This window comes from Pleurodeles waltl, chromosome 3_1, assembly GCF_031143425.1.
Source record: "Pleurodeles waltl isolate 20211129_DDA chromosome 3_1, aPleWal1.hap1.20221129, whole genome shotgun sequence".
NCBI lineage: Eukaryota > Metazoa > Chordata > Amphibia > Caudata > Salamandridae > Pleurodeles > Pleurodeles waltl.
This window is the reverse complement of record NC_090440.1, coordinates 1,666,667,840-1,666,693,232: the sequence shown is the minus strand read 5'-3', so window position 1 is coordinate 1,666,693,232 and position 25,393 is coordinate 1,666,667,840. Positions and strand designations below refer to the sequence as shown.

At 42.5% G+C, this 25,393-nt stretch overlaps 1 long non-coding RNA gene across 1 annotated transcript; it reads left to right on the top strand.

Moving 5' to 3' along the window:
• Positions 1-876: 876 nt before the first annotated feature.
• On the top strand, positions 877-24,581 carry LOC138285466 (uncharacterized). The gene is made up of 2 exons (XR_011201596.1): positions 877-916; positions 21,911-24,581. It is a non-coding gene; the product is annotated as an uncharacterized lncRNA (long non-coding RNA).
• The last annotated feature ends 812 nt before the right edge of the window (positions 24,582-25,393 follow it).

Here is a 25,393-nt window from a genome sequence, read left to right as displayed (position 1 = left end):
GTCACGCACAAAATTTGTAAATTCATAAACTGTAACACTAAGTTTGTTGTGTACTGTCTAATATGCATATGTGGACACATCTATGTGGATAGTACAATCAGACACCTATAAGAGAGAATTCAAGAACACATTAGGGCTATTCGTACAAACAACACAAACTATCCCTTTGCAACACATTACAACATCACCCACGGACAACGAGAGATCTTAGGCATTACTGCACATGGGATAGATGTGGTGAACAACCCACCTAGGGGTGGCAACAAAACCTTGATCTTGAGGTGTCTCAAAGTAGTTGGATTATTAAACTCAGGGCTGTGGAGGAGGGACTTAACATTGAAAAGGATTTGCATGTCTTTCTCTGATTCATCACTTATGTCAATACCAGTGTCTCTTTGTCCGACAAAAACTATTATCTAGCCAACCTATTCTCAACATCTCTTGCAATGTAAATTTTAATGTTGTTTTCTTGACATAAGAAAATATTCTTCTACCTGGTATACATTTCATATGTTTCTCACCATACCAGAACTGTACTGTACAAATATGATTATCTGTGCTTTCCTGTACATGTTCTTATCATTATGTTTTTCCTACATAACAAATATTATGCCATTTAATGTACTCTTGAAATATATTTCATGCTCTGTGCCTGTATGACGTATCATCATATATATTTTTTTCTTTAATCCATCCGTTGACCTTTGCTGTCCCTCCATGAAACCACTGACCGGAATGCATATCACTTCGGCTGGATCGGAGCCATTCCAATATGGCACCCGCCTTTTTTCCTTTCTCTTCTTCTCCTCTCTTAACTGTCCTTTGTCAATGTTTGTGACACTTCTTTATAAAGGGTATTTCTTACACACCACGCGTAACCTCACTTCAACTGCGAGTCGTGAACCGGCTTTCGGAGGTAATCCTCCCGTGCACGTTATTGTAATTTGTCTCACACGTTAACAATTAGGAACTACCTGTTTCTCTTGTTCGCTCTTTTGTAGTCATTTGCACTTCGTATTACCTGCTTTGCGTAACTACACCGAGCTGCTCTAAGCGTTCTGTGCAGATCGGCTCTTACTTTCACAGCTTCCCGTCCTTTGGATTTTAGCTAACTGTGTTCCTTTCACTACAAAGACGTGCCTATTTCTTTATACATTTCCATTGGTGGCCATCTACCATGGAAACACCAGTGTTTCACGATACTTGCTCGTGTATACACTCCTGCACATCGAGGTAGCCCGCTCAGCTACACTAGTCCGCATATAATTTTCATCTTACGTTTTTAGTCTGCATAACGCGTACCCGCTGTCCATTTTTTCCATTCTGTAGTCATGATGTAATTTTAAACAAACCGGATGACTTAACTGTCATTCATAGATCCCGGCTCATACACTTACCTCAGTTCCATTGACCTTTTTGCAATTACTTTTTTAATTCACCCTAGACCTAATATGCCATTAATTTTTGTCTGTTCCATGATCTCTGTCTTTTTTACTTTACATCTAGGCATATCATGGCCTTGCCCTACATTGATATCTCAATAATAATATCAGGGACTCTACTATCTGAATGAAAACTAGCTCAAGGCTGATTTTCTACATCCTGTCTGCCTACTGTAAACTTTGCATGGTCTAGCATAGTGTTTCTACAGCATTTTGCTCAGAAGGAGGCATCAATTTGAATTATTTTTGATTAGTGCTTTGAATACACTAATTACATTTGCCATACATATTCATACAGTTGCCATTCCTATTTTAAATGCCTAACACAAAGAAAGCTGACTTCCTGTGAGCGCGTTACTGTCATACACCACTTCCTAAATGAAGTTGACTAGCACGGTATTTTCTGCAAGTTCATTCAGAAATCCAGTGGAACTCAAGTTCCTCAGAAATGCTTAAATTATTGAAGTCTTCATCTCAATCGTCCATGCTGCTGTTATTCTGTGTGTGTGATTATTAGGGGCTGCTGTGGCGCAGGAGGCACTGCACACTCAGATACAGGTTCAAGATGGGAAATTACAACAGTTTGCTGGGGTCTGGTACCTCACGGAGAACCCTTTGTTAATGGCTCTGAGGCGAAGGACTGGCAAATTGTTGTAACTAACATTTATAAAAAGTGCTAACTATAGGGCGAGTTAAAGAAGCGTTTTACAGGAAGAAACTTGGATCTTTGGTAAAATTGGAAAGCTGTGACCTTTTCAGATTCCAGCAGGACATCCTGCATCCTGGATTTCATCTTCCCTTTAAAAATGAACAGATTTGGTTAGAAGTACCAACATGTATGCAAGCACAAATCTGAAAATATTGACAGATTTAATAAGGGGTAGAAAAGAGCAAATGAAGCAAGGCAAAACTAGGTAAATGGGAATAAAAGTAAAGGACAGGTACACAAATTGTCACTGATGTTCTCCTAACGTTTCTTGGCCATGGTGGTGGTCTATGAGGACATATCAGGTCAAAGCGCTGTGGATGACTGAAATGATCTGTTCTTCATATTCCTCAAGGTCGTGGGAATCTACAAATGTCAAATAATGCAGAACAATTCTAAATTAGGCACTAGGTGCTTTTAATGTGTATAATACTCATCCATTGCAAATCAGATAAGGGAATTATGAGATATGTCTTATAGTGTACAATGCTATCTTTAAAATATATGATATACAATAAATGATATAATTTTTTATGTTTACCGGAGTGTTTTAGTGCTTTAGACTCTTAATGAAAATATAAACCAAGGTTACATGTAAACGAGGGTTGTGGGTCGGCTTTCCGGTTTTCAATTTGTATTTGTTGTGAATTCTGATGGGTTGTTTTCGGTGTTTTCAAAAAGTGTAAAATCTGTTATCACTACTTACTCTTTCTATGTTCTGCAGAAAATCATGGCAATTGTGTTTTTAAAGTGCTTATAAAAATGTGTTTTAATTCCTTTCTTCTTCATTCGCATTGTGAATAACTCCTCTACTCTTTCTTGCTGCTAACTGCTTTCTTTGCTTCTTTTCCTTGTATCTGCTCTTTCAAATCATGTCTCATTGTTTCATCCGAGTGCTTGTCTGATTTCTTGGTACCCAAACCTCTCTTTTCAGTAGCTACATCTCACACCATGTCAAGCCTGTGCACGGATGGAGATATGTGTTTATTTAATTAATATTGGATTGTAATATATAAGAGCTTCATAGGGGGCATTTAACATGTTATCCTCCTGTGCTGTACTTTAAAGAAATGGAAAATATCAGCTGAATGAAGATTTTCTACTTGGAACTTGAAATATATATTGTGGGGTGCTTAGTGCTCTGTTATTGCAAGTCAGTATTACACTGTCCTTTCCTTTGTCTCAAGATACCAAGAAAGAACAGGGCTAATACATGTATTATTAGTGTCTGACCTGGACTTATTTCTACTCTGCCTGGTCACAAGGGAGAAGAAGACTGATAAGGAATTAATACGCTTCTATAGGGAATTTGTTGATAGCAAACTGCTTTGTTGTATAGAGAAGCAGCAGAGGTAGTAAAGAAACTTAATAATCTGCAAGATGCCTTGAGCCATTTGCCTGTGCAGTTCACACAATGAATTAAGTTAGTTATGGCATTTTGTGCTTATGTGAAAATCAGCATAAGTACAATTTAGCATGGAGTTTTACAAATTATGAGAACTTTTTTATTTGAAAGCAGAGTCAGGCTGTGTTCCTGCTGAGCATGTGTGAGAACTGCAGTAAGACTTCACCTTTGTGTTCTGCGTAGCGTGCACAGTTGTAGCGCCTTTTCCATCTTGTGGAGGTGGGGAGTATGGAGGGGAAAGGAACACACAGCTCAATATGTTTCTATCAAATGCAGTCATACGGCATACAAGTGATATTGCTAAGTGTCAAGCCTTGTTTCAGCACCATAAATTTGAAGACTCATTTTGACATGAAGGAAGTAGGAACACAAGATGAACTTGGTGATCCTGGGAATGCGTCATAAATGTGTCCTACTTGAGTGTGCAGGGTCAGAATAAGTCTATGCAGCTGTTCTACTAAAATTGCACAGTTTGCAACCAATACTTGGAAACACATTACAATGATTGCCTCTTTATGTTTCCAAGCAGTACTGTCTACAGCTCATACTGAAACTTGCAGGTTTTCTGAGTTTATGTATGTGTTAAAAGCAGCACTATAATGGCAAAACTGGTGCACAAACCCCAACTGGGCCTACGAATCGGCACTGAAGATGTTCATGATATGGCCCCTGATCATTATGTGAGAAACCATGCGGTTCATATAGGTTTTCTTTTTAGATCATCATTTAGTAAACCTAGAAGCAGGAGTCTTTGGTACAATGTTTTATGGGAGGACATTCATTCTGGAGTTATCTGTACATAGAATCCTGATACCAGAGCTAAGAGAAAGGAAAACGCTGTCAATGAAATATAACCTCATGGAGATTCCGCTTGCAATGAAATGACACACTGTTCTGAGTTCAACACGAACCTAATGGAAACTGTCCAGCAACATACGGTGACCTGAAATGGAATAAGTTGACTCAGACTCACAAATGGAAGTGACATAAGTTCTGAGGATCCAGGGACCCTGTGAATGGCACAGGTATAGTAAGTGGTTTACCATGACCACAGTGGGTCATAGTGGGAACATCTACACAGAAAAGAACTTAGTGGTAGGGCTGCACTTAAACTGTTTGACACCAGAAGGTGTCAAAGCACTAAAACAGCAGCAAAATCACTTTTCTGGTTTCTGGTGAAAAGCAAATATTACCTTTGATGGTGTTTAAGTGGTTACAATTGGCTTCAACTGAAAACCAGAAGACCTGTGTATGGGTAATGGTGAACTTTACACTTCCTTTTGTGGCACAAATGCACCTAAATGCCATAAAAAATCAGTGGTTAGTATATTAACTATGGTATGGTACTAAATAGTTGTATGGTCTGATGCAACTGTAGGCAAAATCAATGTAAAAAAGGCTTAGTAACCAGACATTTATATACTTGTGTAAGACATTTCTTGAGTGACAGACTTATAATAATGAGGTGGAAAAGTAGTGCATGGTCATGTGACCTGCCCAATTTAAAGGATTTCGGGCTCACACTGATGACATTGTACTAGATCTAGTTTGGCTCTTAGATTGGATTGGTCCTGTGAAGCATCGAGGAAGGTTACATGATGACTGAGAGTAAAGGGAAATCTGCCCAGATGAGAAGTAGCCAAGGCCAGAGAAGTTGATATAAGAAATCAACAATTCTGCTATTGTATTTATAATCCTAGCCCCAATCTCAGAGCCCGGTCAGGGCGTTCCTTGCATCACCAAAAAAATAACCATGCTGAGCAGGTGGAATTAAGCAGTGGTTCATTAGAGATTTTAAAGAACGGAATATTGTTATTCTACACTTTCCTAGCAGACAGAATAACAAAGGAACAACTTTGCATAATGCACATTAAGGGCCTGATTTAGTTCTAGGCGGAGGGGTTACTCCGTCACAACGGTGATGGATATCCTGTCCGCTGATATATAAATCCCATAGGATATAATGGGATTTATATTTTGGCAGATGGGAAGAACTAAATCAGCCAAGAACTAAATCAGGCCCTAAATATTCCCTAACTAAACACCTCAATGAATTTCGTTATCTAAATGTAGACTTACATTGACCAGAGAGAAACAGAAGTCAGGTCTACAATGGACTTTGGGAATTGAGTACATTGTGCTTAAATGGTAAACAAAATTCACAAGCTTTTGTTTAGGATTCCACAAAGAAGTTGATATGCGGCATTGGATCTAGATTCTTCGTTTGCTGTTGAAATCTAGCACATTGTAGCCATTACTGCAGTTGAAACTCTAGTGGGTAAGGGCAGACTTGCCCATTTCTGAAGGAACATAAATGAGAGGATGCACAGCGGACATGTCTACATAAGACTGTATAATAGGAGCAGTCCTTTGGTAAGAGACCCATGTATTTCTGTTAATGAAAGGGTCATGTTTGGAGCTACGTAGGCTAATGCCTTGCACTGTTATCAGGCATCATTAAAACATATGTTGGCTATAATGGGTGCACAATACAATCACTAGAATTGTAAGCAGGATCAAGAAAAAACAGCATTAAAAAAACTCCTTGAACAGTCATCAACCTACAATCATTACTCTTCTTCTACAGTCAGACATAAAAAACAGATAGTTCATCAAACATTGTGCACTTTACGTTCAACAAAAAAAGATACAATACTCTCAGTGACCAGAGGTACATTTCCACAAGGAGGTGGTAAGTCCTTCTAATTCAAATCTGTTGAACTCGGGTAAAATGTAGCATCCGAAACTGGGTAGGAACAAACGTAGTGATGAGCCTTTCTTCTTTCTTGCACATCATTGTCATAATGGAGTTTAGTGTTACAAAGATCCAAATTAAAATTCAAAATCTTTGACTAGATCCCAGCTTTTGTGGTAGGCAGTGCACACAGTGCACCGATATACATTTTGCAATTGCAAAGATTTTACTCCACTGAATACTTTTTCAATCTACTTGCATAGCAGCTAGGCCTATCAGACTGATGTTATCTCTCAGGATTTGGACCAATGAAATGCCTGAGTTGACGATCACTGACTAAGCAAGCAGATCAGTGAACAGTAATTCATCAGTCCCTGCTGCTGGGAGCACATTTCAGGCTTAGAGCTTCGTTCCTACAAAGAAGGGACAAGGTCAAGATATGCACCAATTCTATGGAATAATATCTGCATGCCCCTGTTAAACAATGATGAAAGCAGCAGAAGAAATCAAACACTTAAAAACATCCAAATTATTTTGACAGAAGGAACCTACCAGGTACACAATAGACTTTGCGAATCAGATTTATTGTGCCTAAATGGTGAAACAAAACACGCTTTCCCTTGTGATGATATACAAGTACTAAAGCTAATCAGTGTCCCAGAGGTTAGCAGGGACATCCAGCAATATACGATTGAAAGGCCGCTAACACCAGGTGCTTCCTCTGTCAAATTTTATATGGCCCCGTAACAGACAGAGATTGGTGTGTCTATTGTAAACTGATGTACACAGAGTCTGTGCTGTTCGAAAATATTGGTGAGCTCACACACTTCCCTCTCTATTAAGCCTGCACATTTGCACTGGTTTAAATGCTTCTTTCCCTGCAGAAACCCATGCAGGGTCTTCAAGAGTCTTGTTCTCTGTAAATGCAAATGGCACTCACTGCATATATTTTACATTCGCCAAGGGTTCATGGACAAAAATCAACCAGTGAATTTCCATTAGCTTTTCAGACATGACATTACCTGCTCACCAGACCAGTGGACAATGCTTTAGGTAGGGAGTAATAGATCACTCGGCCAGCAGCAGAGATTGTCCCACAGTGAAAGCCATTTGTAATAGATGTAGAGGTTGCAGGAGTTATTCAGCAGGCTAGAAAACCAACAATATTTATGATGAGACTGTATTGCAAATTGGAAGCAAGTGTGGTGGGAACTCATCAGAGCAGGTACTGTTAGAAGATAAAAAATGAAATGTTTGATGCATGCTGGAGATTATCAATAATTTCTGAAGATGTTTACAACCAGCAGTTCAAAAGTGTGATTAAGTTGACTAAGACAACTATTAGGCTAGGACATTAAAAGATGAATGGATTTTTCAAGCAATTTTGGAATTCACAGGAAGGATGGTAGCAGGCAAGGTATGTGTCTTTCTCAAAGGAGACACTATCTTAGATAGACCCCACCAGAAAGAATTTGGAGAGTGCATGGGTCTTAATTTCATCCCACAAACTTGAGAGGGAATGTATGAATTCTGAAAAAATATCCTGCTGCAGTGACAAGAAGTTGGGCTCTTTGAAGTCATATATTCATAAAATCAAATTGTGTAAAGTGGCCAAACATCTAGTTTCTAAAGTTGGATGGTTATCGGTCAATGTCAGTGATTCAGTTTATAAAAACAATGTTGGATATGATCTGTGACTCAGTAGTCATATTGCTGGTAGAAGCCACTGAATAGTTGACAACTATGGTAGTGGTGAGAAAGCCAAGCAGTGAAATTAGTCTGCACAGATCTCAATAAAGATACAGCTGTAGATACATATCTTCTACCTAACATCACAGAATGCTGTAAATGATAGCAGGTGCAAAGATTTTTACCATTCTTGATTTTGCTTCTGCATATCATCAATGCAAACTTCACATTTAGTCGCAAGACTTGACAATGTTTAGAACATCAATGTGAGCATATACATTTTTCAGAGATCTGTTTTGGTCTTATTTCAGCAGCTTCGGTGCTTCAAAAGGCCCTGACTTCTGTTCTGGGAGACATTGAAGGGAGTAGGTACTGTCAGGATGATTTGTCGATCTTTGGAAAATAGTAAGAAGAATATAATACAAGAGCTAGAAAGATACTGGCAAGATTTGAAGAATATGTTTTAATGTTGCAGACTGAAATATGTTGTTTTGGGAAGGACAAGATGTATTATTTGGGACATTATATATCTGAAAGAGGAGTCAAAATGAAAATAGAGTTGGCACAGACAACATAAACTAACATTGCCGTAAAACAAAGAAGAGTTACTCTGATTTCCAGGCATGGCTGAAGATTCGTGGAGAAACTGTCATAAAAGCCTAATTCAATGAGGAACTTACTTAAGTAAAATATGATATCTATTTAGGAAGAGAAATGTGAGGATGAGTTTCAGGTAATAGAGATCTGGGGAGAGAACAAGATCCAGGGGCGGACTGGGAACCCAAAGCAGCCCTGGCAATTTTGTCAGACCAGCCCCTAGGACGCAGAGAGGTTGTGTGTGTGTATGTGTGGGGGAGGGGGAAGGGGTAGTTAGGATGAAGCACTGCTGATTTTGTTCTTTTGCTACTAGGGGCTGATATTGTAGCACTGCTGAAAAGCCAGCCCCCACCCTTCCAGCCCACTGGGAAAACGCCCAAAGTAGGGAGAACATAAACATGGAATTACAGAAGCATTTGCTTCTTGATCATTAATAGGTGTGGAATTTAACTATTCTGTAATACAGGAGGAAGCGCTAACAGTTCATTAGGTTATGAACAAATTAAACAGGCATTTGCAATGCAATGGGTCTCTCATTTGCTCGAGGTAGAGCTATCAGCTTTGTAAATTACTAAATGGACTTTTCTTGCCACACAAACTGAAAATAAAAAGTAAAACAGTTGATATAAGTGAGCTGATTCAAAGTGCCGGCCATTCGTGCAAGGAGAGAGACAAAAAGGAAAAAGAAGTTCACTTGTATTCAAAGTTATCGGCAAAAGTACAATTATCCATGTAACAGGGTCGATGGCCAAGGCGGTTACAAAACCACCCCAAGGAGGAACAAACGTAAAGTGGTTACCAACGAAAACAAAGGATTTTTGAAAGGCAAGCCCACGAACAAGTAATAGTGATGGCCGTGCGGTGGGCATGTTAAACTCCCAGATACATACCAACACGTCGCTGCTATGCTTGACCTAAAAATGGTTGAAGTATTGGCTGTAAAATCTAGCCACAAACTTGTGGAAGATTTTTTCCAAAAGAGGGGTTAGACTTGCAGAAATACACCCGCATTGTAGAATAAAACACCTATGACAAAACATTATGTCCAAGTTAGGCACCAAAGTATTGAATCAAAAGGGTGCTGAAGATGAGCATTGGTTACAACAGAGTGTTTTTGTGATTACCAGCAGGATAATATCAGAAGGGGAAAGTAAAGTTGATATGTAAAAAGATATTACTCTGTCGGAGATTACCAAACAAATGATGGAAAAGGCTGGGTGGGTGGGGGGGACAAAAATATGTTGGGAGAAAGTGTTGGGTTTTGTGAAGAAAAAGCTGTCTAAAAAAAAACTTATTGTTCAGAGAAACAAAATCAATATATCTTGAGTTATTGAACAGCAAATTGGTTAGTAAAGCACATGAGGACATTTCGGAGTGGTACAGATTTATGTAGGGTGAAAGAGGTGGGGGGTCATAAAAAGGGCTGTCGCCAAAGAAGCCTAACTATGAAACACTTCCGAGAGGCATTGCATATGCAATTAAGGTCTTGGCCTTAACCATTCGAACCAGAATGCTATGCTTGTCATGTCATCTGATAAGTATTTGGGAGCCTCCTTGTGAGTTTTCTGTTATTCCTTTCAGACGTATCATACAATAATGAACGTATATTTAAAACAAGCCAATGCTTGTTAGCAGTGTCAACGTAGATAAGTAACAACAATAATGTAGTGAATAATTAGAACTGGAAACGTTTCAAATCTGACAATATGAGGCTGTGAATTAAACATTATAAAGTCTGTGGACGAGGTAATGGTCTTGAATTATGTTAATTACTTATGTTCTCTCCTTCATACCACTTTCCTCTGCAGTCGCTCATTCTATGTTAGTCACTTGCACCCTCTTTCTGAAATTCTCCATCTACATCTCGTCATCTCTGCTCCTCTTCATCACTGTTTTGTCACTCTGTTCTTCTGCATGTGCTTCCATCACCTTCCCTTAACTATGCCCATTCTCTATCTTGTACACACATACACAAGCACACACCTGTAAACAATATCATCCTTTCCTTTCGTGATGACAATATTAGAATAGCTGTGTATGCCGACTTCACACGCTTTCACACAAAATGGTAATTACAATTGGCACATATATGACCACTGCTCTGTAGAGATGACAAGAACTGGACAAGCATGTTGTCTTAGCACTTTTATGACCCACTGGTGGTCAGTGTGAGAAACTGACACTGCCTTTATTCTTAAATCCAGAGCTCTCAATTGTACCCTGTAATGTTCATCCCTTCAGACCCTGAAAACACTCTAACACCTAAAGGTGACGGAATTCACATAATGCAACATAAAATAATCTTATTTTGCATACACAAACTACAGAAACAAAGCACCTGGAAAAAGCCAACATTCTTAAGGACGTAAAATATGTGAGATGTAAACAGGGGCTGCATTGCTGATATGGATTCCAATTTTACAATCATTGTTGAGAACTCAACCTGAAGTCTTGCCTGTAAAGTTAAGGATATGAATAGGGGCGGGTAGGGACATGTTTTAAGGTCAGTTTTTAATTACTGCTGGGTCTGAGACTGGGCACAACCCACCTTACTTAAAGCCCTAGGATTCAGTAAAAATTAAATGAGGATCAGACTTCGTTTTTGGTAGGAGGGGTTAGACTTAGAAGGAGAGAGAATAATAACACACTGAAGAGAAAGCTAGGATAGTGATAACATTCACAAGAGACATCATCCACCAAGGCTTCACCACAGTATTCTGAAGGGCCTCTGAGATGATGTAGACTTAGATTTGACTGGCCTACTCAAGACGAACGCACCAAACCATATGTCTTTGCATTGATAGATATGTTTTCAATGTGGCTGGTGTTCCAATGTGTGTGAAACATCAGTTCAAGGGTGCGAGTAGGTTTTTGGAAAAGGTATTTCAAAGTGAGGATTTAGCCTCTTTTATCCTAACAGAGAACGAGGTAGACATTTGCTACAAGGAACTGCACGATAATCTAACTGGATTTAGAGTAGTTCATAAAAATGTGTTTTGTAATCCTGAGGCCAAAAACAGTAAAGAAAGGTATTCAGTGAGCAAGAGCTAATGGTTTAGAGTGGCGGAGGAACTACATAAGAGGCAAATGTTATATTGTATGGTACCACGCAAAACCACAGGTAATGCATCTTCTGAATTGTTTTCTGGTTGAAATCCGAACAACACTTTGGTTCCAAGATAAAGGCAGGGGCAGCTCCTTCATAAGCAACTGTGTTGCTGGGCTGGAGAGAGCCTGCACAGGCTCCCAGTCTGCCTCAGATCGCCCCGGCTGGGCTCCCAGCCAATCCTGATGCTGCTTTGAGCGGTGTCAGGATTGGCTGCACGGCAGAATGGGATCCTTTGTCTGCAACGAGGAGAAGCAGGAGCGGAGTGGTGTTGAGGGAAGTGCTTTTAAAAAAAAATTGTTTCAATAGCCTTTCCATCCCCTCCCCCGCCCGCCCCTTCTACTTGCCGCGAGCCGCTCCTGGATAAATGAGGTGGTGTAAAGGAAGTCTGATGGTATCAATAGAGGATAAACAGAGAAAAAATAAACTAGCTTTATAGAAAAGAGTAAGGAATGCTATGATGATAGGAAAAAGATCAAAAAGAAAAAGTTTTGGACGAAATGCTTAATGATGTCAAACGTTCATTGGTTTTTTTGCTACCCCAAAAAAAGAAATTAGCTTTATAGAAAAGAGGAAAGAATGCTATGATGATAGGAAAGCTACCAGAGAGATTGGTGTACATGTAAGGGACAAATGTGTGGTCTAAATTTAGAAAAACGATTAAAGTGGTAAAGAAATTTAGAAACACAGTAAACACAGCATATAGAAGACCCTGAGACATGACTAGGAGCTCATTATACAGACAGAAGGCTAGCAGGAGGGGGAAAAGGAAGTGAGAGTGTGGAAGATGAAAACAACTTTTGGAAGAAAAACAGCATGGATACCCGAGAGAAGGACTCTGAGAATTCAGAGACTAGCTTTGTCAAAGCACCAGAAGATTCTCAAGGAACCCAGCTTACTTAAAAGATCATGTTTCAGTTGCTAGTTTTAATTAGATACAAAGGTTGGACTAGGTTGATTCATGGGTTTGGCAAGCTATTACCGGTATTAAGCTTTCAGACCGCAAAATATTTCTGTCTCTGCCGCTAGAGTTTTCCTTATTTGGTTACGTAATTATTTACCCACATGGTTCCGATGGCCACTGTTCTCTAGATCTGGGACAATGGACCACCCTTCTCCAGTTCAAATATTTCTCTACCCTATGGATAGGTCCCTGATCACATCTTTATTTACATCCCTATTGCCAAAAGATCCATATCATGAGAATCATGCAACACTAAAACATTCTGCAAAAATTAATCTGATATATAAATGTCTTTTCACTAACTTTTAGTTCCCTTCCAGAAGGTGCCTTCTCTTTAAAAAAAAAAAAAATCTTTCTATTGATTTATTGAACAACAAATATAAACATTTGCAGACTTCAGAACAATGTCCTGGGAGAGGAAGTAGGGTACGTTCCATCGAGGAGCAATCGTCTAAACACAACAGAATGCATAAGTGTCATACAGTTTAGATTACAATCCCATAGAAGCAGTTCACCCTGTTGCCTGGACTTCAATAAGTCTAACGGTGTTGAAGAGATAAGCTAATGCGCGTTTAATGTGTACGGGGATAAGAAGAATTGTTCTACGGAATTCAACATGCAGGGTGTTATGGTGCAGTTTGTAATGTATTTGAGCCCTACACTTGTGATGTGCAGGACACTGTTCCATCACTAGGTGGGAAAATATGGTTGAGGATATGTTTTAGTACAATGTGACCCTTATCACGTTAGGTAAGTGTCATCTTTAGCTTCCCATTTTGCCACCAGTGTGTCCCAGCTTTCACAGCCCATATGTAGTTGGCCCTTGCCCCTCAACGAGTGCAAGACTCTCGCCTCCGTCTTCACCCATCTCGAGACTGTGTGGAACCACTTAATTGTATCCGGTGCGTGGGTGCTTTCCATTGCATGGCTATTTGCCTTTTGACCAAAACGAGTGCCAAATCAATGAATCTGTGTAGATATTTGTCTGTCTTAGTTCTGGGACGTATTACTAATAGGCATGATTCAGGAGTAGAAGTTAGTGGGTGCTCTCTGATCTCTTCTATCTGGGTGGTAATTGAATGCCATGCATTTAGCACGGGGAGGTATTCCCATATCATGTGATAAAATCCTGTTGCTGTTAGCCTGCATCGTGGGCATTGAGGTGTTGAGTTACGGAACATGTGGCCAATGCAGTGTGGGGATAAGTGGGCTTGGTGAGTGTAGTTAAGCTGTGTGAATCTCAATCGGGGATTACGAGATACCTCCAGCACATGACGTCATGCACCACCCATTTTGGTATCCTAAGTTGTTGTGGGAAGACAGCATTCCACCTAGCGAGTGCTCCCTCCATGAGCATGCTGGTGTTGGTGTGTAGTGCTATGTATAGTAGTGATATAATTCTTTTCTGGCCGACGTCTGAGAGCAATAAATGCAAGACCAGCGATTGCAGTGGTGCTGCATCGCCTGTACCCCATGTTTCATGTATTAGTTGGCGGATGGCGTGATAGGTCAGGAAGTGGCCTGGTCGCAAGGCTGCAATCTCCATGGTGTCCGTGTAGGACATTATAGTACCATCCTCAGAGATCCTCTAGTGTTGTGATTCCTTCTGCAGTCCAAGGTGTCAGGTCATGTAGCGCAGCTAGTTGGGGTCCTCCCGGCATCTGGGATATGAGAATCAGGGGTGAGTATGGAGGGACGCGGGTGTGCTCCTTACAAATTGAGCCCAGCATCTTCGAGCGTTGCCCATTAGGCTAGATCCCCTCTGTGGTTGGCATGTACTGTCTGTTAACCACACATACATGGGAGTGTCACCTATTATCTTCTTCACCATCTTTGGCTCTTCGCTCTGGCATTTACTGAGCCAGTGTAGGGGGCCATTGCAGTTGTGCTGCGGCATAATAACGTTCAAAATCTGGGGCCCATTCCTCCCTCAGCAAGTGGGCGCTGGATTGCAGTTAAGACTACCTGCCACCTACCTTGTCCCCATATTAGTTCCAGTAGTTGGCGGTTCAATTCCCAGAAATAACTCCTGGGGAGCCAAATAAGAAGGGATGCAAAAAAGTAGAGCAGCCTGGGCAGAATTAGCATCTTGGAATCGGAGCCAGTGGGAACAAGCATGACTTTGACCAGTTCACCTTTAGACCGGACAATTCCCCAAAGGTGTCTAATAGGTTCATCACATCTGCTAAAGAGGTATGTATGTCACTGAGATATATTAGTGCCTCATCCACATATAATGAGATGACGTGATGAAGGTCCCTATCCAGAATCCCCCATTCCCTCGCTTGCGCGCGCAGGTGGCAAGCTAGGGGTTCCATAGCCAGGGCAAATAAAAGAGGGGAAAGTAGGCAGTCCTGTCTGGTGCCCCTGGAGATCGGAAAGCTGTTGGCTATAAGTTGTCCCATTTTCACTCTTGCCATCGGCCTGGTGTACAATGTGTGGATCCATTTCCAAAATTTGTGTCCAAAGCCCATATGTCAGAGGACAATGAATAGGAACTCCCAGCTAATGGTATTGAATGCTTTCTCAATGAACAGTGACACCGCAACTCAGCAATGCGCCTCAGAGGGGTCTGATGCATGTTGAGTAAAAGGCGTCTAATGTTGAGAAAGGTGCTGAGGCCAGGTATGAACCCAGCTTGGTCCTCATGGGCCAGTGTTTTGATAAAAGGAAGTAGTCTGTTTGCTAGTATTTTCACCAATATTTTTCAGTCAAGATTAAGCAGGGATACGTCCGTGGGATCCCATCCTGTTTGGGTAAGACCGCTATCAGCGCCTCACATTGGGAGGTCGGTAGCTTTCCTTGTGTCCATGTTTCTTGAAAACCTTCTAGCAATGGTTGGGTGAGATGAGCTGAATAGGACACGTAGCATTCTCTTGGTAGGCCGTCTGTACCCGGCATTTTATTTCAGGCCATTTGGGCTATAGTTGCACATAGTTCTTCAATCTGGATAGGTTCTTCTGGTGCAGCTGCCTATGCTAGGGAAAGACGGGACACAGGGGCTTCATACATGAAAGCCTCCACTTGCATACGTGTGGGGCGCGGGGGCGCTTGATATAGTGTGTGATAGTAATCTCGAAAGACATCATTGATGGCGGATTGTGTAACGGCCATTGTTCCATCTGTGGTGCTCCCCATTGGAGGACTAGTAGTAACGTGCAGTGATCAGATAAGGTGTTGGCAAGGTATTCTACCCTTGTTACTTTTTGTCCCATGGCGATCGTTCCCAACAACAAATCTATTCAGGTGTGTAGGTCATGTACTTGGGAATAAAAAGAGTATTCCTTCTCTAATGGGTGTTTGAGGCACCATAAATCATGTAGCCCCCTGCTTGTAATCCATGTACCCAGTTGTTGGGACACCCCTCTACTCGCCGCCCTTCGTAGCGGAGTTAACGATCGGTCTAGTTCCACGTCTGGAATGCAATTAAAATCCCCTCCCCACAGGCACGGGGTCAGAGGGTCACCAAAGACCGCTGGTGTAAGTGTGTTGAAGAAGTCCCCTTGTGCACAAATTGGGGCATAAACCCCCACAATCGCGAAGGGTGCCCTGTCTAGGAACCCTTACACAATGACATTTCGGCCTCCTGCATCTGCTGTATGTGTGTGAGATATGAAAGGTACCCCTGGTGCTACCCAGATTAATACACCGCTGGCGAAAGCCGAATAAGACGTGCCATTTATTTGTCCTCACCATTTAGACTTACGTTTGAGAGTTCACCTTCAGTGAGATGAGTTTCCAGCAGGATGGTAATTTGTACCCTTTAAGATAGGAGTGTACTCTGTATCTTTTAGCAGACGTAGCAATGCCACTGACATTCCAAGTAATAAGGGTGTAATTTAGCCTGTCCTCAGTGGTGTGATCCCCCATTACGATATAGTTTGGAGCAAAACGTCCCACTTGTGTCCTCCCTTCCTGCTGTGCAATCCCATGTAATGTTCTTGCTCTGCATGTGTGAGGACTAGACCTTCTTGCCCTGTGTCTCCATTGCCCTTATCTGCCTTCTTCCCTTCATCCTCTGCGAAAATGAAATAATCTGAACTAACCAGTAAACAATTAACAGTAACCTCTCAGGCGGTAGGTCTATGCCCATGCCACCACGATGCCTCACATTACAGCACATGTAGGTCCAATAGTAAATAGAGACTAAACCTGTCCATTTGGATAACCTGGGTCAGGACATAAAGTTCCAGCCAGAGTCGCACCCTTCGGCCACAGCCCTAGAAAGTGTAATCCCATCCAGCTTCTCAGTAGTGGTCAGGGGGAGCGGTGGGACCAGCTCAAGTGTCAATCTAGAGCTCCTTGCAGCCCGCAGGTGTCCGGCCCTGGCTCTTCATTTCTGCGCTCCTATTCATTGCAGCAATGCTCGTTCCTGCATTGGGCGCTCATGGCATGGTTAGATATTGTAGGTGGCCTGGAGTGAATCAGTTACAGTTCGTCTGCAGTGTGAGACGAAATGACAGGACCCTTAAACAGGCCTGGTAAGGTGGAGTGGGAGCTCCCTGTGTTCAAGCCCGAACCAGAGTGCTGTTTCTCCTGGAATATAGCAAAGGTATTTGCTGTATATTGCGTGGTCTCTTCTAGTGCTTTAGCCCTCTCCTTCGCAGCTTTTGTTTTGGTGGGTTTGTGTCTTGATCCATTACGTCAGCGACGATGTGTAGTTACTAGTAGCCATTCACCTGCATCCATACCACCCACTGATTGTGGTGCAAACCCCTTAGCATTCATCCATGTCCATACATTCATGCATTATCAGGTGTAGGGAAAATAAGAGTCTTCTCCTCGTCCACCACTCAGAGCTTAGTGGGGAACAGCAGTGCTTATTTAATGTTCAATTCCCATAGTCGCTACTTGATTTTCACATAGAAGCCCCGCCAGTGAACCTCCGCAGTAAAGTCCGGATAGGCTGTGACAGTGGAGCCCTCAAAATGCCATGGGCCATGTGCTTGAAAGCTCCGTAGGATCAGGTCTCGATCACGGTAATTTAGAAACCTGGCAATTAGTGGGTGAGGTGGAGCCCCAGGTGGGGGGCCCTTCCCGGAATCCTATGTGCTCTGTCAATCGAGAAGAATTTAGTGACAGTACCAGAGGAAAACTGCGAGGAATGAGCGGTGAGCGTAGATTCCACTTGTTTCAACGTAGATATGGCGTCTTCTGGCATCAGCAAGGAGTGAGTTTGGTTTGGCCATCTTGTGGCTGGGGTTTGGAGAGCTTAGGCTTCACCATATTGTTGCAGCACACAATCAACGTGTCGCCGGTTAACCAGTGGGGCGCTGGTGACTGCTGTGCGGAGTGCAATTGATTTAGACACCCTTGACACTGAGTTCAGCGCCACAGCAGACTTGGCCAGCAGTACGGTCTCTCCATGTGCAGCCTTCAGGCACCCTGTGAGGTATGTAAATTGCCTTCTGTGAGACAAGTTGTGCTGTCCATCAGGAGATCTCTAGGGGTAGCTCCACACAAGGGATAATCCGTTCTTTTGCCATCAGAGGGATGAAATGCTGCATAGGTCTCTCACCTGGGGTCACAGTGCCTCTAAGACATACTGTTTGCACTCACGTCGGACTCCCTCTTCACCAGTGCCGGGAGTGGGCACTTACAAGTATCTGGCCCCTGCCTTGTGTGTGCACTTAGTCAGGTAGCACCAACACTCTCTTAGATGGTGTCTACCACTGTTCCCACCTGGCAGTGTATTGTGGTCAGGGTGTCCAGGAGCAGTCGCTATGTTTTCGTGCTAGCCCCTTCTGTCACGCGGGAGTCTCCTCATCTGGGTTCTGGGTTTGGTAGGGCCGCTCTCCATGGGCTTTTGTATTTCCCTGTGGTCTTGCCCCTAAGCAGGGCGTGCATTCTCCCGCTTATCGATCTGATGAGGCCCCCAGTAACCTCGTCTTAGGTCCAGCAACGCGCTGCCGAGGTGCTGATGTCCGTCCCAACCCCAGTGTCTCTCTGCAAAGTAGGACGCATCACCAGGCCTCCGACATTCATGCGCGTTTTCTCCTTTTCCGGCGTTCCGATTTTGTCACAGTAGGATCTTCTGTGCCACCTCAAGCTCCTTTCTCCACCGGCCTTGTGCACAGCACTCCTCCTACTCCGCTGGGGATTCCAGCCGAGCCTGCGGCCCAGGCTCAGGAAGCGTGCCTCCGGTCTGCTCTCCTCCTCTGGACCTAACTTGACTTGCATCACGTGGTCGCGCCCGGCCCCGTCTTCGGGTACCTCGAGGTTTATTTGGTGTGTAGTGAAGGCGTCGCCTCGGCCCGCTCGGCCCAGCGTGAGTCACACCTTTGGGTCGCCTCAGTTATCTCCGGCGGCAATCACACCATTTTCAAGCTCCTCTTTACTGCCTAGCATCTGGTAGTCGCTGCAGGCGACCTGGGCACTGGGTGGGCAGGAATATGCAGGATATTATGTGGGCCATAGACGGAGCTATTCACTAGGCATCCTACCCGACCGCCATCTTGGCCACACCCCTAGAAGGTGCCTTCCCTTGCCAAATTCCTTGATCTGTGGTTGATTCTCCTATTATCAGACAATGTACACTACACTGTATCACAGGATTTTTACTTTAAGTAGACTGTTGTGCTACCAGCTTGCTCCTTTTATTAGTCTGCCTTGATTTACCATGCTATTTTTCTGAATCTGACATAGAAAAAACTGTTCATACCCTGGGTCATCTATGCTAACCGTCTTCTACCCTGCCTTTTTCGTATCTGTTGATCTCTCCAGCAAAAACCAGCCTCACATCACTAGTAATCAACTGTCTGATTTCCTCCCTTGACAAACCACTGATCCTGGTGATGGCGTTGATAATTACTTAAACTACTAACCCCAACAACTCTACTCAAAAAACAGCACTTGCCTAACCTACTTAATTCCCTCAACTGTAAAGCTAATATAACCAAAACAGTACCACATTAATCAAAACAAACTAAAATGACAGCTTTAATATCTTTATATACAGATAACATCCTGCTCTACCTCCACTTCTACTCAGTGACAGAGACCGGGTGATGAAAATACTGGAGCTCTTCAGCATTGCCTCTAGTCTTGTAGTTGATTGGTCCTACTCTATAGCGGTCTCTATCAAGGATGGAACTGACACCTGAGGAAAGCTATCACAGCTTTGCCGTGACACATTGAAATACGTGGGGATACATATATTTCTCCTCTGTAGGCATACTGGGACAACAATATACCTCTACTGCTTAACAGGACAAGCCAAGACTTAAAGACGTTGGTTTCCTTGCCACTGTCCATCTTAGGCCAGATTGCTTTGCTTAAGATGTTATGTTATGTTACATTGATTTGTGAAGTGTGACTAATCACCCAAGGGGTATCCAGGCCCTGGAGCAGGTGTGAAGATCATCTTCAGGGTCATTCATTTAAGAGCTAGGTTTTCAGCTTCTTACGGAATTCCAGAAGTGTGGAGGAGGCCCTTAAGTGTAGGGGGAGGTTGTTCCATGTTGAGGGTGTGAGGTATGAGGAGGCCAGCACTTGTTTCTGCTTTTGTGAATGTGTGGTGTGTGTGTGTTAGAGAGAGGGAGGCAGACTGTAGGTGCCTGGTGGGCTTGTGGAAGTGGACGAGGGAGTTGAGGTATGCTGGTCCAATGTCATGCAGTGTCTTGCATGCATGAGTGAGGAGTATGAATTGGCAGTGTTTGTGTATAAGCAGCCAGTGTAGATCGCTGAGGAGATGTGTGTGTGTGTGAGTGCTGTGGGTGCGCAAGGGGGAGGAAGGCCCAGGACTAGTCTAGCAGTGACATTCTGGATTGTCTGAAGGCGATGGAGGACGTGGTTGGGGATTTCGGCAGAGTGTGATGCTGTAGTCAAGCCTGCTGGTGATTAGGCTTTAGTGACTGTGCGTCTGGTGCTCTTGGGAATCCATCTGAAGATATGTTTTAAACACGCGTGAACTTGTAACTTTACATGCAAGGGATGAAGGTGAGGATGAGTCATTGCCTGTTATCTATCTCATATGTTGTGTGTGTTTATACCAGCTTCTGATATCACTCTGATCCTGGCCTGTGCCCACCACTACTGTCATTTACATTCACTGGGGATCTGCTGAAGTACTGACACAGGATACAAAAAGGTTTTAGTGCCTTGTGTATATACATGTGAAGCAGATATGCTTGCTATAAAAGTGCTGTGGATTACACTTGCTCTATATACTATTAAAACGTTATATTAAGAAAATAACAAAATGGCAGCTCTAGAATGTAAACATATCTAAGCACGTTGTATCTGGCCAACAGGACTAAAACTAACAGTAGTTCTACTGTCAGTCTGGAGACAGCATCACACTAATTGAAGCAAATGTGCTCTACAGGATACGTCTACTTGGATACAGCCCCGATTCTAGGAAGAGGGTATTCAGCTTCATGCTCACCGTGCTTCAGTACGCAAGTAAACAAGAGCATCACGTATGAAAGTAACAGCTGACGAACTCCACTCCCAGTCTCGAAATAACTGTCCGTCCAGATCAAAACATGCAAATACAATCTCACAGGTCCAGACCCACAAACATGGCCACACCAAATCAGAAACAGAAAAGCGACTTATCTTTCCAGAAGCAGCATTAAAAGAGGTTTCATTTTAAGGCAGAACGTTGTATGGTTTCAGGCTTCTATAGTTGCTATGGTATTGTGCTGCTTATAGAAGTTGATTAAAAGGGGTATGTACATAATTAGAGCTTCAGGTGTTGCCATAAAATCCCAGTAACTTTTAGCAGGGAAGTAGGAACAGCAGGAGTGAAGTGTTTCATATCAGACGCTTGGGTGCCTGCCTGCCCCCCCCCCCCAAAAACAAAATTTACAAAAAAAACACTGGAAAAAGGAATCTTCTGACAATTTAATGCCTGTCCGGTGTAAGAACTGCAGCTTTAATAATGAAAGTTAATATTTTGATAAGTACATTGCGTTTCATAAGTGCACAACACTATTGCAGCGCATGTGAAAAACAGTTGCCCAGACTCAAAACTAGATTTCTAAGTGAGCACTCAGTCAGACGACATGAAGTTGGACAATGTCAGGTTAGAGTGGCTCACCCAATCCCTTAATTGTGCTATTTTTTCAGTGCACAATTATAATGTGTCCTATTAATGTCAAAGCTTCCACATGTGAAGAAATACATTTTTGAATTTTTAAGAGATTGTATAATTTTATGTGATTCGTGTATTATTTACATAGGAAATATTTTAAGGGCTTAACTCGTGAACAGGCTGTAAGATCCAAGCCACCCCCTTGGCCCAGCTCTGCTCTCCCTATTAATTTGATAGCTCTCACACCTCTACTCCTCTATTTATTACAGGAAAACTACGCGTAGCTGTTTTCTAAACACTGGGCACCTGAAGTGAGAGATCTTTCTGGATGTCATCTAAGGTACAGAAATGGATGGTCAAGACGGCACCAGTGTATCAAGAGTGGCATGGCTCTAAAGGAAAGAATAAAACTGGTTCTCATGCCCCTGGTTGGGTAGTAAAAGATATTACCCTACAAACCTGCCTCCGTGCCACTACACCTGCTGCACTATGATTAGCTGTGCCCCTGTAACAGAGTGAGTATTCCATAAAGTGAGGTATCCTTAAAGAAGCCTTCAGCAGTGCAGTTGTCTGGTACTGGAAAGCAAAGTACAATGCCCGAATCTCTCTTTACTGCAGCAGTTCTTCAGCAGTTCCCGGTCATATCATAGCCAAACTAAACTGGAAATGCTCTAAGTGCACTATAGGTTCTCCACCCAGGGCTGGTCAATGTACTGAGGACTGAAGGTGGGATAGCTACAGAGGTGTGCTCCCTAGCCCTACTTCCAAAGAGGTGCAGTTGGCATTCCAAAATAACTGGACTATATGAGGAGTAGCCACCTGCTTCTTCTTATGGTGGAACTGAAGACTTCTTCATCAGCTTCTGTGCAATGCTCCCAGTATGTGATATTCCTTTGGGAACAGTTACCAGTGATGGGCTGTACTTCAGCACCTCATTATAGTCCGACTTCTCTCCTGAAAGCTAAATGGCACCAGCAGTGGGTTCTCGTTTCCTCCATTATTGCTACAAAAAACTGGCAGACTTGCATGCTTTTCGGAGGAGCAAGAAAATGGAGACTGTTATACAGAGGCATTCCAATCGCACAACCGTTCTGTAGGGTTGTGCATGTGTTTGTTCGACCATTAAAAGAAATCTGAGGGGGTCCCCCTTTATGCTCATATGTCTGAAACAATCAGGAACTGAAAACAGGCCACATCCCTATGATTTCTTATGCAGGGGCCTTCAGCCAAAGCCTTGGTTTGCAAAATGTCCACTTAGAAGATCACTGTCTGTATAGTGATGTGAGACGGGTTTCCCTTCCACGCTGGTGTTTGGCATAGCTGCCCCTGTGCTTTCCTTGGTGGTTGAAAAAGTAAACATGCATTGATACGATGCCTGTTTTGCTGCCTGAGAAACTCAGGGTCTTGGAGCATTGGGGGATCCCACACACGTGAGTGAAGAAGTAGCAGCTGTGGAACCAAGTAAACACATCCTAGCACCTAAGAAATGTGTTTAACTCGTCACTATCCCTACCACTATGTCAGGAAGGAATCAAATGCTCTGGACCATCATAGTGGTGACATGCTAAGCAAAAATGACAGGGTACCGAAAGTAAACCCTCCTCCATTCCACGCTTGGACACCCCTGCATAAAAGAACATAAACCAGAAATAGTAAATGAATGTCTGCTCTCCTCACACCTGATGTGTGGCAGGTCAGGCCAGTTTCTGTACTCAAGCTAAGACACGGTGTTGGAGAATCTTGCTTTACCTCAAATACCAGCTGAATCTCAAGAGGGAAAAGGTAGATCATGTGAGAGCTACATTTGACAGAGAAGGCAGATCAAGAAAAGATTGGGAATGTACATGCGCCATTAAAATTACATTTTTTGTTCATTAAGCACAAAAGCCACACCACTCAAGGGGAGTGTAAAGAACAAAGCAAAGTCATTCTTAAAGGGGTGGTGGTGCCTACCAAATTCTGTATGAGTGTGTGATTCATTTAACAGTTTTTGGATTAGCAAGTGAAACGCTGCTGTTCTTCTGCTGTACCTTTTCTCACTGCAAACTCTATTTTGAACTCATCATACTTGGAAAATGCACAGAAATAGGATTGTGCACTAACTTTAAATCTACTAGTGCTCTAGATCAACCAACTCTAATTTGCTTTACGAAAATGTTTACTAGTGACCAATGCACTTTATGTTAAAACATATGAAGCTACAAGTCCTGTAACACAACTGAGCTGATCAAAGCATCATCCCAGCACAGTATATTTTGGAAAACTGTATCCTCCTATAATAACTGCACATGTGGGTAATCTTTGCGAACAGCCAACTATGTATATTATTCACACTTTCAAAATAATAATATGGATACAAATAACACAACACATTTAAATGGCTACAGCATCAGTGGTAAGGGCCAGCCAGCGCTGCAGTAGATATTTTTGTGGCCTCTTTTGTTTAGCGTCCAGCCTCTTCCTGAGGTTTTTCAAAGGCTCTATCTACTACCACAGACTGAGCCACTACAAAGGCTGTGCCTTCAGCCGCTGTGGAAATTGAATTGGTAAGGCAGAACATGTAGCATAATCATTTTTCACTGTGCGGCCATATTTGAACGGTGGCTTTTTGTGGCTCTAAATCAAAAAAGTAACCGAGAAATGTGTAAAATACATTAATAGAAACACTCACAATATTTGTACAATTAGGCATAATATTTTATTAAGCTGGTGTGTGGGTTTTTTTCTTCTGGTAAGCCCTGTTTTCTGATAGTCAAGTTTTGATTCTGGTAACATCATAAACCTGAGATTCCACGTTGGTTGCCTCGTTGAGTATTTCTGTAAGTACAGGTCACTTTTCCAGATAACAGACACTTGTTTTTCTACTTCTCTATCCTTGATTTGAGTCTGCATAACTGTACCTTATGTCTCCCAATTAAACTGTATTTTCTTTTTTATTAACTGATCATGTGACACAGCTTTTATGGAAACCGTTCCGATACCCGTAAGTCGCGTCTGCTCTCTGCTCTATACAAGAGTGTTATAAATGAATATAATACATTTTAAAAGAGCATTTCTATATTTTGAGTTATGCTAAATTGTCTAAAATGGCCCTTTAAAAATAGTAAGTAGGGTTGACTATGAGATATATATATATATATATATATATATATATATATATATATATATATAATCCAATTGATCCACGCGCTGGGCTGCCGTCTACTCGCGGTTCTCTTTCTTTTAAATCGCGGTCATGTTTACCGCGTATGACTAAACATAATGCAATTTGATGTGTGCTGCAGCAGTTCTCAGAAGAACAAATCTGTGAAAATACACCATGTGAAAGCTTCGCACAATGACACAAAGCGGCTGTGGCACGGTTCATATCTTAAACTGACAGACTGCTGGTGATTATTGCAAGGACAATGCCCTGCATATGTCAAAGGATTTGCAAATAATTTATGTCACCTTATTCTCCATTATTGTTTTTGCAGAGGACATAAACTGTGTCACCGATATTAAACTGTGTCTGTGGAGAGAGAGAGAGATGGAGAGGGGGGGAAAGGCTAGCTCAGCTTTTCCCCAGCCGAGGAGGCCGAGCCATCTGCAGCGAGACAAACATGCATATGGTCATCATTTGTCCAACATCTTACACAATGTGAAGGTTTTTTACTTGAAATGCCAACCTATGTGGCAGATGATGTATGTGTTTCTTCAGTCCTGTGATTAGCGGCAGCGAGCTGCTGTGCAGTGCTGCTCACCTCATCAGT